Source organism: Choloepus didactylus, chromosome 5 (genome assembly GCF_015220235.1).
Source record: "Choloepus didactylus isolate mChoDid1 chromosome 5, mChoDid1.pri, whole genome shotgun sequence".
Classification (NCBI taxonomy): Eukaryota; Metazoa; Chordata; class Mammalia; order Pilosa; family Megalonychidae; genus Choloepus; species Choloepus didactylus.
Genome location: NC_051311.1, coordinates 120757330 through 120773294, shown reverse-complemented (window position 1 = coordinate 120773294; position 15965 = coordinate 120757330). Strand labels below are relative to the sequence as shown.

At 34.8% G+C, this 15965-nt stretch overlaps 1 pseudogene; it reads right to left on the bottom strand.

The window, feature by feature from the left end:
- Positions 1–14602: 14602 nt before the first annotated feature.
- LOC119535418 lies at positions 14603–15077 on the bottom strand (annotated as a pseudogene).
- Between the last annotated feature and the right edge of the window lie 888 nt (positions 15078–15965).

The window sequence follows — 15965 nt, the reverse complement described above, 5'->3', positions numbered from 1 at the left end:
ACTATTGCCTCCTTCCATGACCTGAGCCTGTTCTAGTCTGGGAAAACCTGATTGGGGTAACCAAGGAAAACAGATGCCTAGGCAACAGAAAACTACAACCTACACTAAGAAAAATGAAGTTATGGCCCAGTCAAAGGAACAAACTTACACCTCAACTGATACAGGAATTGAAATGACTAATGCTAAATCAATTCAAAAATTTTAGGGAAGATATGGCAAAAGAGATGAAGCATATAATGAAAACACTGGGCGTACATAAGGTAGAAATTGAAAGTTTGAAAAAACAACCAGTAGATCTATGGAAACGAAAGGCACAACACCAGAGATGAAAGACACAATGGAAACTTACAACAGCAGATCTCAAGAGGCAGAAGAAAACACTCAGGAACTGGAAAACAAGACACCTGAAAGCCTACAAACAAAAGAACAGATAGAGAAAAGAATGGAAAAATATGAGCAACATTTTCATGAATTGAAGGACAACATGAAATGTAGGAATGTACATGTCATTGGTGTCCCAGAAGGAGAAGAGAAGGGAAAAGAAGCAGAAGCAAATAATAATGAATAATCAATGAAAATTTCCCATCTCTTATGAAAGACAAAATTGCAGATCCAAGAAGCGCAGCATACCCCAAACAGAATAGATCTGAATAGGCCTATGCCAAGACACTTAATAATCAGATTATGAAACATCAAAGATGAAGAGAGAATCCTGAAAGCAGCAGGAGAAAAGTGATCCATCACATACAAAGGAAGCTCGATAAGGCTATGTGCAGATTTCTCAATAGAAACCATGGAGGCAAAAAGGAAGCGGAATGATATATTTAAGATATTGAAAGAGGAAAACCACCAACCAAGAATCCTATATCTGGCAAAAGTGTCCTTCAAATACGAGGGAGAGTTTAAAATGTTCTCTGACAAACAGACAATGACAGAGTTTGTGAACAAGATACCTGCTCTACAGGAAACACTAAAGGAAGCGCTGCAGACAGAAAGGAAAGATAGGAGTAGGAGGTTTGGAACACAATTTTGGGAGATAGTAGCACAGCAATGTAAGTAAACTGAACAAAGATGACTGTGAGTACGGCTGAAAGAGGAAGGTTAGGACCATGTGGGACACCAGAACAAAAGACAAAAGATAAAGACTGGGACTGTATAACTCAGTGAAACCTAAGGTGCTCAACAATTGTAATAAAAGGTCCGAATACGTTTTTACATGAGGTACAACAAATGAATGTCAGCATTGCAAGGTGTTAAAAATAGGGTGGGATTGGGGGGAAGATAAAATCAACGCAAGCTAGAGACTATAATTAGGAGAAACATTGTATTATGCGTCCTTTAATGTAACAAAGGCAATATACCAAAGCTATGGGGAGGGGGACATAGGGAAAGGTATGGGACTCCTGGCATTGGTGATGTTGTCTCTCTATTTATTCTACTTTAGTTTAATGCTGTCTTTCCTTTTGTTGCTTTCTAGCTGTCATGTTTTGTTTTGTTTTGTTTTGTTTTGTTTGCTCTCTTTCTTTCTTTTTTCTTTTTCTTTTGCCTCTCTACTTTCTTTGACTCTTCCTCCTTCTTTGTGGAAGAAATGGAAATGTCCTTATACAGATAGTGGTGAATGTGCTGAATACATAAATATGTGACTATTCAGGGAACCAATGATTGTTTACTTAGGATGGAATGTATACTGTGTGAACAAAACCATCTTAAAAAAAATGGGTTGATGAAGAAACCTTGAGGACACTATATTGAGTGAAATAAGACAGCCACATAAATATTGCAGGGTCTCACTGATACGAACTAATTATAATATGTAAACTCATAGACATGAAATATAAGTTACCAAGATATAGAATGAAGCTAAAGAAGGGGAGCAGTTGCTTATTATGAGCAGAATGTTCAACTAGGGTGAACTTAAACATTTGAAAATGGACAGAGGTGATGGTAGCACATTGTGAGAATAACTAGCGGTGCTGAATTGTGTGTGAAGGTGGTGGAAAGGATAAGCTCAGAGTCACATATGTCACTAGAAGGAAAGTTGGAGTTTAAAAGATGGAAATGTATAAAACAGTGAATTCTGTGGTGAGCAATGTCCGTGATTTAACTGTACAAATATTAGAAATCTCTCTCATGAACTAGAACAAATGTATGACACTATAAATAGAAGTTAATAATAGAGGGGAATATAGGAAAAAATTATACCTATTGCAAACTATATACTACAGTTAGTAGTATTTTAACATTCTTTCATCAACAGTAACAAATGTGCCATACCAAAACTATGAATCAGTAATGGAGGGGGGTGGTTGTGGGTATGGGAGTATTTGAGTTTCCTCTTTTTGTCTTTATTCCTTTTCTGGAGTAATGAAAATGTTCTAAAAATTGAAAAAAAATTAATTGTGGTGATGGATGCCAGCTGTATTATGGTACCATGTGCAATTGATTGTACACTTTGAATCTTTGGATAGTTGAATGATATGTGAACAATCTCAATGAAAAAAGGAAAAAAAATCAACTATAACCCATTATACCTAAGGAATGACTGACTTCAAACAAAACATAAACATGTAATAAAGATCATGAATCAGCATCTTGAAGATCATGAATGGACATCATGAATCAAGAAAAGCTATATATCTCCTTCATAGAATTTCACATTTGTCTAAATTGGAAGATTATATTTTAGAAACTTTATTTAAATTTTGTTGTAATTAATTAAAAAAAAAACTAGGAATTTTTGAAGTAGAATGCTTATGGTATATCAAATATGCTGCATGAAAATTTGGGATTTGGGTCCAGAACGAGTTCTTAGTTTGGGTGAGGTAAATTTCTCATGGTTCATTAAATAATTTACAGTACTATCAGGCTCTTTCCATACAATGGAGAGTTTGGGCTCCCAAAAGAGATGTGACAGCACCTAACCTCTCTTTCAATCACCCTTCCTCTTTCTGTGAGACTTTGGAAGACAGAGTTACTCCCTCAAGTGTTGTGCCGGTAATATTTAACAACCATCTCTCTGGAGAAACAAAATCAAAATTGTAGTGATTGTCCATTTCCATGGTGTAAACATTCCCACTGAAAGAGATGTGTAATATCAGTTCTCAAAAGCCAGTTTGAACCATGTCCAACACACCACTATTATCCTTCCCATAATCCTGGATTTAATTTCCCTGATATTAAGAGAGCAGTCATTAACAGTGTTTTTCCATCAGCAGCAAGTGAATTGGTGGCGATTCACAAATTCTAAGCAAATGGACCCTGTACTTATGGAAATTATATCACATTTTCCAGATTTTAGCATCTATGAAATCAAGATGCATCTTAAAATTAATAGTATTTTACCATAGCTCTCAGCCAGGTGGAAGTTTTGAAGTTCTTGTCATTTGGCACCTTCTGGTAAAACCATGGAAGTGCCAGCAGCACAAATTGCAGAATGGATATTAGATGTGGGGAAAGAAAACCCAGGAGACAAGAGCAGAACAGTCTTTTAAGAAATATTTCACCATCATATTCTTACAGGCACAGACGACATTGTTGAGTGTGAAAAAATCCTGATATCAATGCTTGGTTGAAAACTATTTTCTGAAGAGTTGGGAAGAAGTTTGAGGAACAACTTAGCAATTTGTTTCACTTACATTTGTATTTTTGTGCATACCACTGGAATAAAATATGATAAAAATCTGTTTAAGTCAAAAGAGATCTTTTAAAAAATGTATAAAATAAAGTCTAAGTGGAAAGAAGATGGCTTGAAAAGAAGCCATGGCTAAATTGGAAGCTTTTTTTTCCCTCTTTTTTATTGGTAATAAAAATAAGGGTATGTCTTGCAAATTAGGGGGTCTTAGATTTGATGAAATATGATAATATAGTGAGAGTGATTTCCTTAATCTGCTACATTCCTCTGATAAGAAAGGTTATCAGTTCCTTTAGGAACTTTAGTTTCCTTTAGGAAACTTTAAATTAATTATTATAATTGACCAGTGGAGGAAGAATATTGTACATATTGGGGACCATAATTAGGTGGATAAAATGCATGCCTGAAAGTATGTTCTCCTGCCTTCATTCTCATCTTCTGAATGGAAAGAAGGGTAATATTAGAATTCTCTTGTGATCGATGAATCTAAGGGACAAGCACTCTCTTTAAAAAAAAAAAGACAAAAAAAACTTTCATTATGAAATAAAACATGCATTCAGAAAAGGGACAAAACATAAAGAGCATAGTTTAATGATTTATCATGAAATAAACACCTAGATTACCATAGCCCAAGACAAGAAATAGAATGTTGCCAGTCATTTAGAAAAGCTTCTTGTGCTCTGTGATTGTCTGCCAGGCTGCTATGACAAATATGACATGGCAGGTTGCCTTAAACAACTGGAATTTATTGTCTCATGGTTTCTGAGGCTTAAAGTCCAAAATCAAGGTGTCAGCAAGCTTTTCTCCCTGAAATCTGTAGCATTCTAGTGCTGGCTTGCTGCAATCCTTGGGGTTCCTTGGCTTGTGTCTCTGCCTCCCATCACATGGTTGTCTCTCTCTCCTTGTCAGCTCCTCTTATTGACACTGAGTTCCAGCTTCTCTCTGTGGTCTTCTCTGACTTCTGGCTTCCAGTTTCTTCTCTTTATAAGGCCTCCAATAATATGGGATAAGGCCCACCCTGATTCAGTTGGGCCACAGGTTAACTGAAAATAGTATCTTCAAAAGGTCCTATTTACAATGGGTTTACTCCTATAGCGATGAACTAAAAGCATGTCTTTTGTCAAGATACATAATTCACTCTACCACATGCTCCAACCCAGTTACTAACCCCTCTTCTCCTGATATTTATGGTAATGACTCTCTTGTTTGCTTTCCTGAGTAATGCAGTTTAATTTTGCTTGAATTTTTCATTTTACAGATGTGAAATAAGACAGTAAATAATATTTTTTATCTGACTTCTTTCAGTTAATATTATGTTTGTGAGATTAATCCATGTCATTGGGTGCAGCTAGAATTTGTTCATTTTCATTGCTATATAATATTAAATTGTGTGACTATAACACAAGTCTAGTTATCTATTCTATTGGCAGGCATTTGAGTTGATTTCAGTTTTTAATTATTATAAATGCTGCTGTGAACTTTCTTGTACATGTCTCTGAATGCATACATTCACTCATTTCTGTTTTGATATTTAACTATAAGTGTAACTATTAGGTCACAGTGTAGTAGTATACGTATCTTTAATGCTTATAGATAATGACTAACTACTTTCCAAAGTGACTTACAATTTATACTCCCATCAGTTGAGTATGAATGTTCCTGTTGTTCAACAGCTTTACCAACACTTGGTATTTTTAGCCACTTTGTGGGCTTTCAGTAATACTTTATTGTGGTTTTAACTCGCATTTCCCTATTTACTAGTAAGGTAGAAAATCTATTTTATTGGACATTTGCATGTCCTCTTTTGTGAAGTGCCTGTCAAACCTTTGGTCCATTTTTCTTTTTGGGGTCTTTTCCTCATTGATTTATAGGTATTCATTAAATAGGAACTTCATTGGTACTGTAGGTAACAGAAATCTTCCCTGCTTTTCTTAGTTTTTTTGCTTGTTAATGATGTCTTTTGATGAACAGACCTCTTTGATCTTAATATAGTCCCAATTACCAGTTTGTTTCCTTATGGTCAGTGGTTTTTGTTTTTCTTGTTTCTTTATTTAAGAATGATCTCAGTTCTGAGATCATGAAGATATTCTTCTCAAAGCTTAATTGCTTTCTTTCCATATTAAGATTTACAATCCAAATGAAAATGATTTCTCTGTGAATGGAATAAAATGGGAGACAAGTTTCATGCTCTTTCTGCATGCATATTTAATGGATCCGGGGTCAATCACTGAAAACTGACTTTAACCACCTCTCTATTGTTTCATCTTGTCATAAATCATAAGTCTGTTTTTGCATTGGTCAATTTGTTTTTCTTTGAACCAGTATTGTTCTGTGTTAATTACTATAATGATAATGCAAGGAGAAATTTTTCTCTTTTGGTCCTATTCCTCAAGATTTTCTCGGATATTTTTGGTCCTTTTTCTTATATGTACATTTTTAGAAATATATTGGCATAAAGCCATTTATAATAACCTCTAAAATAATTTTGATATTAAGATCTGTAGTGGTATCGCTCTTTCATTTTTGATCGTATTTATTAGTGGTATATCTTCTCCTCTCTGTTTTTTGTTTGTTTTGCTTGATAAGTCTTGCCTGTTAGTTTCTTCAAATAACTGACTTTTGGCTTTGTTAATCTTCTCAATTGCTTCTTATGTTCTGTTTCATTTTAGTCCCAGTCTTTTCTTGATTGTTTTCTTCCTTCTACTTTGTTTGAGTTCAACTTGAATTTCTCATTCAAACTTTTCCATAAAATATTTATGCTTTTTGATTTTCAGCTTTTATTTTAAATTACCTAATACATGCATTTTAAAGCTACATATGTCCTGCTAATTACAGCTTTATCTTCGTTAAAAATTTATAAATGCATATTTTTCAGTATTTTTTAGGTATAGGTACATATATTTTCATTTATAGTTTTAAAAATATATATTTCAAAATCTTTTGTAATTTCTCCCATTTATGGGTTATTTACAAGTATATTTCTTAATTTCCTAATAAATGGTAATTCAAAACATTCTCTTTGTTATTGATTTCTACTTTATCCATTGTGGTCAGACACCAAACTCTATATGATTTTAATATTGAAATTTATTGAGTCTTGTTTTATTTTCAAACTGTGTTGAATATCTTTAAACTTTTGACATGTCTTAAAAAATCAGATATATTTTCACTATTCTGCAGTTGCTGTGTATACTGTTTATATATGTATATATGATTTAATACTAAGATAATTTATATGTATATATTATTGAATCTATATTGGACATATATATTGGATGTATGTGTGTGTGTATATATATATATGTATGTGTGTGTGTATGTATATATTATATATTATATATGTAATCTCCATTCATTAGGCCAGGATTGCTAAAAGTATAATTCAGTCTTCTGTATATTTATTAATGTTTTACCTATGCCCTCTGGTTTTATCAATTTCTGAGAGAAGAATATAAGAATATATAATATAAAAAATATTCCACTATACTTTTTTTTGTCTATTTCTTCTTATATTTCTGTCAATGTTTGCTTCAGAAATAAATATTGCAGTTTATTAACATTGGGGGACAAATTGAGAATTGTTATATTTTTTGTTGTAGATTAAAGATTTTGTCATTATAAAATATGACTTCATCTCTACAATTTTCTTGTTACATTTTGCTATTTGTTTAGTGGATTTCCTTGATGTTAAAATGAGCTTTCTTGACTTATCAAAATCAAATATTAATTGGCACCATTAAAATTTTTTTGACAAAGCAATATTTAGAATACACTAACTCCACTTGCCCCTACCCAACATAAAAGCTATTATGGTCATGAATTCTATACATATTTTAAATTCAAACAAGCATTATTATTATTGTTGTGTATGGACAACATTCATGTGTATTTGCCCACAGATTTACCATTATATTGTTCTGCATTTCCAAGGTTGTTGCTTATTTTTTTCAACATTTTAAGATATCATTTCATAGTCTTCTTGTTTCCACTGTTCTTTCTGGGAATTTACCTGTTAGACTAGTTACTGCTCCTTTTATGCAATCCATCTTTTTTTCTGGTTGCTTTTAAGATCTTTCTCCTTCTTTAGTATTCAGTAATTTTATTATCATGTATGCAGATATCATTTTTTTTTTTTTACTTATTTTTCTTGGGTTTATAGGGCTGCTTTGAATCTATGTCTTGATGTGTACACTCACTTTTGAAAAGTTCTAAGCCATAAAATTTTGCTTCATCCCTTCTCTCATTCTACTCTCCTTCTGGGACTCTATTTACACAGTTTTTAGACCTTTTCACCATATCCACTATGTTTTTAACCCTGTCTTTTAATTTTTTCATCTTTTTGTCTCTCTGTGTTTCAGTTCAGGTACTTTTATCTGATATATCTTCTAGTTAAATTATTCCCTCTTCAGCTATGTCTAATTACTATTAAATCCATCCACTCAGTTCCTTTTGGGGGACTATTGTTGGTGCTGTTATTATTATTATTTTACAGAACACTACCATTTATTTATTTTGTATCACCTCAATTATTCTTCACACTGGCCCCCTCTGAAATAGGATGTCCCCATTTTCCACAAGGGGAAACTGAGGCTTTGTGTATAGTAGTGAGTTGGTCAGAGATATGTGGCCAATAAGTATCAGACCTAGGATTGGAAGCCAGGTCAAAATATAGCCTATTACTCATTGCAGCAAGGGAGAAAAAGCACCATGGGGAACTCTGAGGTGTTGCAGTGAGATGATGTTATAGCCTATTATAGGATTTAGGCCTTGGTTGGGTAATCTGGGAAGAGAGTCTAAGGAAGTAGGGAGTTTGCTCTAGATTGGGTGCTGTTAAAATGTCAGAAGTATGCCTATTGGACATAATCTTTAGTTGTTCCAGGGTCATTCTCTTTTTTCAAATATGAGTTGTTGAACCATCTTACATGACAATGGCTGCAAAGTAAAATTTAAGACTTGGCACAGTACATACTGGTAATTATAATATAAGCAATTATCAGAAACAAACTTATTTTTAGTTCTTGTAATAGGTCTCTGTGCCAGTTTGGATGCATTATGTCCCCCCAAATGCCATGTTTTAATGCAGTCTTGTGGGAGCAGACATATTAGCATTGATTAGGTTGGAATCTTTGGATTAGGTTATTTCCATGGAGATGTGACCCACTTAACTGTGGGTAATAGCTTTGATTAGATTATTTCCATGGAGGTGTGGACCCACCCATTCAGTGTGGGTCTTGCTTAGTTTACTGGAGCTCTATAAGAGCTCAGACAGAAGGAGCTCAGTGCTGCAGCTGAGAGCAACATTTTGGAGATGGCTGTTGAAAGCAACTCTTGCTGACATTTTGGAGATACTTGCCCAGACTGTGCCCCAAGAAGTTGACACAGAGACATTTTGGAGAATGCCATTTTGAAACACAACCTGGGAGGAAGCAGACACCAGCCATGTGCCTTCTGAATTAACAGAGGTTTTCCAGACACCAACGACCTTTCTCCAGTGAAGGTATACTCATGTTTATGCCTTGGTTTGAACAGTTTCATGGCCTTCAGACTTTAAATTTGTTACCAAATAAACCCCCTTTACAAAAGCCAATCCATTTCTGGTATTTTGCATAATGGCTGCATTAGCAAACCAGAACAGTCTCAAAGCCAGGGGCCTTGATTATGAAATCTCAGTATTGATAATATGTCCCAGAATACAATTTTGTGTGTTTTTGAAAGTCAAGTGGCTTTTATTTAGCCAGCCATAGACTGTTCTATTTTCCCATTCATATTTATACAAGTATGACACGATGCATTTGCTATGACATAAACTCCCCCTTGGCTAGCTAAGAAGAAATTGAGGGCTACATAATTGTCCTTGATAACTCCAGTAATGTATTGAGACCAGTTCATTGGACTCTTAGAGCAAAAGTGTCATTTATGACCATCTTATCTAGTTGTTTTATTTCCCTTGTGGTAATTTTAGTTGGTAGAGTATACATGATATGAGAATTGATTCTCTTTCTTGGAAGATTTGTTTAAAAATTGTTTAATTATGGAGGCTTCTGGGTATTCTTTATAAGTAACTATGACTTACTAAAGGGATGGAAGTTTTCTATATCTGGAAATATCTAATACCAATAACTGGAAATATTCCTGATATCCAGGATAAAAGAGTGCATGGTAGATAGATGTTGATATAAGATGTAGAATCTTAGTAGAGCGTTGATTGTATTTGGAGTATAAGGTGGGTCTTAATCCCTTTGCTGGAGTCCTTTATGGGAGGATAAAAGACAGTGAAACTCAGGGAGCTAAGAGAAGCTAAGAGATGAAATCCAGAGAAAGAAAATGCTCCAGGAGAAGCAAGAATAACCCACAGGAACTGAGAGAACCATTTGAAACCAGAGCTGTGAGAGAAGGGTCAATATACATTGCCATGTGCCTGTCCTTGTGACAGAGGAATGCTGGATGCCAGCAGCCTTTCCTCACAGAAGGCATCTTCTTCTTGATGCCTTAATTGGGACATTTTCATGGCTTTAGAACTGCAAATTTGTAACCTAATAAATCCCCATTGAAAAAGTCAACCCATTTCTGGTATATTGCATTCTGGCAGCTTTAGCAAACTGAAACAAGATGCATCTCATAAATTTTGGTATTTTGTGTTTTCATTTTCATTCATCTCCAAAGGTTTTCTAATTTCTCTTATGATTTCTTCTCTGACCCCTTGGTTATTTAGGAGTATGTTAGTTTCCACAATTTTGTGAATTTACCAAATTTCTTTCTGGTATTCATTGCTAATTTCATTCTATTATGGAGAACAAAATTTGTATGAATTAAATTGTTTTAAATTTTTGTTGTTTAACATATGGTCTATCCCAGAGAATGTTACATGGGCACTTGAGAAGAATCTGCATTCTGCTGTCATTGAGTGGAATGTTCTTTAGATGTCTATTAACACTAGTTAGTTTATAGTCCTGTTCAAATATTCTTTCTAGTTGATTTTCTGCCTAGTTTTTCTATTCTATGTTGAAAGTGGGGCACTGAAGTCTCCAACTATTATTGTCAAATTGTCTATTTCTCCCTTCAATTCTGTCAGTTTTTGTTTTATATATTTTGGTACTCTGTTGTTAAGTGCATATTTGTTTATAATTATCATGTCTTCATGGTGGATTAACCTTTTTATGATTGTAAAATACTTCTCCTTGCTTCTGGTAAATTTTTTTGTCCTGATGCCTATTTTGTCTGATATTAGTGTAGCTACTCCAGCTCTCCTCTGGTTCCTATTTGCATGGCATATTTTTGTGCATCTTTTCACTTGCAACCTATTTGTATCTTAGAATCTAAAGTATGTCTCTGTAGATGGCAGATAACTGGAAACTGGATCATGATTTTTGTTTGCTTTGTTTTATTATCTATCCTAAAAATCTCTGACTTTGACTGGAATGTCTAGGCCATATACATACAATGTAATTATTGATAGAGTAGGGTTTATGTGTGCCACTGTGGTGTTCTTTTTCTATATGTTGTATGTCTTTTTTGTTGCTCTATTCCTCCATTGCTGCTTCATTTTGTGTTAAATAGATATTGCCTGGTATGACATTTTAATTCCCTTCCTATTTCTTTTACTATATTTTTGAGTTATTTTCTTATTTCTTGGCTGCTCCAGGGATTACAACTAACATCTTTATTTATAATGATATAGTTCAGATTAATATCAAAATAATTCCAACAGTATATAAAAACTCTTCTCAATTAAACACCAATCCCTCCCTCCTCCTTTGTGCTATTATTGCGCAAATTACATATTTTTACATTATAAGCGTATCAACACAGTTTTATATTACCTTATTGAGTTGTCTTTTAAATCAGGTAGAAGAAAATAATTACAACCAAAGATACATTTATTTTGTGTTTTATATTTGCATATGTAGTTACCTTTCTAATGCTCTTTATTTCTTTGTGTGGGCTTGAGTTACTCTCTGTCATTTCATCTCAGGCTGAAGGAATCACTTTACTATTTTTTATTGGGCGGGTAATAGTTTGCCTTCTTGGTTGACAGTCTTTTTGTTTGAGCACTGTGAGTATGTCACCCTATGCCTTGTGGCCCACATGGTTTCCAATGAGAAGTAAGCTGCTGAACTTTTGGAGGGTCCCTTGTGCATGATATGTCACATCTCTTGCTGCCTTCAAGACTCTCTCATCTTTGTCTTTCAATGGTTTGAATATGTTTCAAGATGTGGATTTCTGAGTTTATCCTACTTGGAGTTATTAATCTTGTATGTGTAGATTAATGTTTTGATCAAATTTTGGAAATTTTTGAAAATTATTTTTTCAAATATACTTTCTGGCCCTTTTTCTCCCCCCTTTCTTTCTACATATGTTGGTATGATTGTTGGCATCTTGAAAACCTGAGCCTCCTTTCATATTCATTTCTTTTTCCTTTCTGTTTTCTGACTGGATAACTTAAATTTACATATATTCAAGTCCACTGAGTCTTCTGCCAGTTCAAACCTGCTATTGATACACTCTAGTGACCTTTTTTAATTTCATTTATTGTACTTTTAGTTTCATAATTTTTATTTGATTCTTTTAAAACAATTTCTATCTTGTTATTGATAGTCTCTATTTGGTGACACATTGTTCTCATACTTTAACTTTTTAGACATGGTTCTGTTAGTTCTTTTAAAATACTGATAATAGCTATCTAGTAAGCCCAATATCTGGGCTTCCATAGGGACAGTTTCTCTTGACTGCATTTTTTTTCCCTACATATGTCCCCAACATCGCTGTTTGTTTGCATGTCTCATAATTTTTAGTTGTAAACTGGATCTTTTAAATAACAATGTGGCAACTCTGGAAACCAGATTTTTGCCATCCCCAGTATATTTTTGTTGTTGCCAATTGTTATTGTTGCTGCTGATTTTCATTTATTTAGCGATGTTCCTTGAATAGGTCCAAAAAGTCTGTATGTTTTGCCATTCGTGGGCACTGAAGTCTCTGCTCAATTAGCTTAGTGGTCAAGCATGGAAGGAGAGTTCCTTAAATACCTTGAGCCCATAAATCTCCCTGACATTGTAAGAAACTCTGTTTTTGTGTTGAGATACTCCTTCAACTCTGTCTGGGCATTTATGACTCTGTTGCAACATTCACTTCCTGCCTGCACAGAGCCTCAAGGTCAACCAGAGGTGAACAATAAGGGCATTCTTAGCTCTTTTCTATTCATGTTACTGCTCCCATATATGAATGTCCTTTAAGATTCCCAGGAATATGTCAGAGTTTTTCAAAGTCTGTTATGGACACCTCATACCCCAATTTTTCTTTTTAAATCTTTTGATCAGCCTCTTGTTAGCCCCAGTTGGTATCACTCCCCATTTAGCTGTGATGTTAAACAACCGCCACCATTTGTTTTCGTTGTTGTTGTTGTTGTCTTATATTCAAGAATAAAATTAACTGCTATATTTATTTGAAAATGTGTTCAGTAGAGGAAATGTATGCCACTGGTCATTTCTAAATACTGAACTTAACATTAAGATTCTTTTTTTCTTCTAGCAGTGGGCTTTCAAGGTTAAAATTTCTTACCCACACTTTGTTAGAATCTTTGCCTAAAAATTAACCAAGTACTTTCTCCCATTTTACACAGCATAAAATTAATATTAGCACAGTAAAACAGATGGCACTAAATTAGCAGGATTGGCTTTTATTTACACAGACATCTTCAAGCCAACTGCAAACATGACCACCTCATACTTGTATTCAAGTCCCTCTGACTAGACTGACCTCTTTGAAGGTGACCTTCTGCTTTATATCCTCTCCAGGCCTTATGCATACTGGATAGTTAATATTTGGTGAATTTGAACTGTAATTTCTTTAAGCTTCTTAATAAATGTTGCTTACTTTCATTTCTGGGGGCATTTCTGCTTTTAAGCATCATCCCAAAACATCAAGACCTATAATAGGATGGATAATGGCACAACAAACAATGATACCAATGGTTGTGCTCAAGCAACAAGAGACAAATTATTTAGACTTCAGGAAAATACAGGATAACTAAGATTTGGAGGTCTTCACCATCATCATTTACAATTAGCAGCCCCAAGGATATTCCAATATTGAACCTCTCCTTGTAAAATTCTTCTTCCTCCTCATCCCTCTAGCTCTGAAGTAGAAAAAAAGGAAATAAATAATTCTCCCTAAAAGATTTCTCTCTCCTTTCTTCTTCTTTTAAACAGTAATCTTGGAGGTTCCTTAGGGACTCAAAGAATATCAATTTTGAAGCTAGAAACAGAATGATACTCTGTTTTTGAATAAAAACATTTTGATTAAATGCTTTCATTTCACACTTTTGTTCTATGAGGGGAAAATATACAAAGAGCTGAATACATTTTGTCTAGGCAGAGTACAGTAATAAAGTTTAGGCAAGATTAGATTAATAATTAGGAGCTAACTGCTATTTTTGGCATTGCCTTTAAGGAAAACACGAAGCCATGTCCACACATGTATGTAGAGACATTAAGTGCAAAGCAGCCAATCTGGTTGTACTCAGCGTTTTATGACTTTGGCTGAATCTCTCTTCCCTAGCAAAACAGAATGTAAATTCTTGAAAGGCAGGGACAATATTTTAGTCAGCTTTGGATTTCTCTCACACACATCACAGTGCTTATTCAAAGAGCCACTCATAGAATTTGTTGAATTCAATTAAATGAGAAAACAATTTTTTTTTACAAAATAGTTAATGATGAGTGCCTACAGTGACACTGGACCTGAACATAGATATTCAAAAGATTGCCATTCTTACCCCAGTTTGGAGTGAAACTACTAGGGGGAAAGGGAAGAGAATTAAACCAAATAATTGCACTAAAACCTCCAAGTCGATAAGCAAGGAAGAATGATACCATTTTTAGTGAGTGAAAATGACTGATATTTAAAATATGTTTTAATGAAAATACTTTCCCATTATCTTTAAAGAAAAACAACTGCATTTTTTTTTTTTTAACCTTAAATTGCTCTGGCATTAGGACTTATTGCTTCCTGCTCCACAAGTTTTAGGGGCCATGCACTACTAACTCAAGCACTCTTGAGGCACATGTTAGACTGTCCTGCTCAGCTGGAAGTCCTTGTAGGAATTTCAGTGGCTGGATTCTCATCAAATGTTTAACCACTTTCTGTTTGGCATTCGCTGAAGGAATATTCTTGTGAATTTGAGGAGTGTGTGCATTTTCTAATCCAAGCATTTTTATTATATCTTATTTCCAATATGGACGTCCTATTGTACTTTTTATTCTTGTAACAATATGCAGTTTATGAGGTATTGTGGATCCCCACCATATTTTTCATGATCTGCAGGTGAAGATGGAAACACTTTATCTGGAATTCTTAACCTGGAAAATTTGTGAGGAATCCAATCCATACAATTGAGAAACTGTAGATTGCCTGGGGGCCTCTGAATTACCAACCTCAAAATCCCGGCCATTCCATCTGTTCAGAGGTTGTGAAAAGTAGAAAATAAACCCGTGGGTCAAATATGTCTTGAGAATGGATAGGATCCCCCTGTTTCCACTCACCAGCACGTGTGGCTGAAGTAAAAAGGCTACAGCTTGTTCAGCGGACCCTCTTCAGCCTGCCACAGAGCGGAAGCTGAGCAGAGGAGGGACAACCTGGCGCGTCACTCAAACGGCGCCATCGCAAGGCACGACGGGGAACTGGAGCCCTTTAGTTCCGGCCAAGTCCCTCCCACAACGCCCCAATTGTTTTAAACAAACGTTGTACAGATAAGGCCGTTCAGACAGAGTGAAGTCTACATCAGGTGAGATAAAAACAAGTCCTGGGAATAGGGCTTTCGAGAAGTTTCTAAAGAGGTCAACTAGTGACACTTACCAGGGAATAGGGTTTTTAGGGAGCTCTAACCCATTCTGCTTTCCCAGTGGTGTCTAGGCTGCTGGTTTTCACAGTTACTGTAGGTGCAAGACTGATGGTTTTCAAGGTTGCCACCGAGTGGGGGAGAAAAGGTTGGAGAAATGAAAATGTCATAAAGCTTATCGAGATTCAGTTGCTTTTCTTGAATAAATTCTCTTTGAATTGTTCTGTGACATTGGTTCATTTCCAGAGTTTTGAAAACCTTGGTTTTGTTGCTTCTATGGTTCTTCAAAGTTCCTTACTCATAAGTGTTTCCCCCGTATTCAAGTTTTTAGCTATATATTTTCCAACTCTCTGCTGAAATTACCAATATTGTCCTTTAATTATATGGACACAGTAATTATAGCTATTTTAAAGCTTCGGTCTGATGACTTCATCAGCTGGATTGCCTAAGGTCTGTTTTGTTTGTTATCTCATGTGCCTGCTTTTATTTTATTTTATTTTA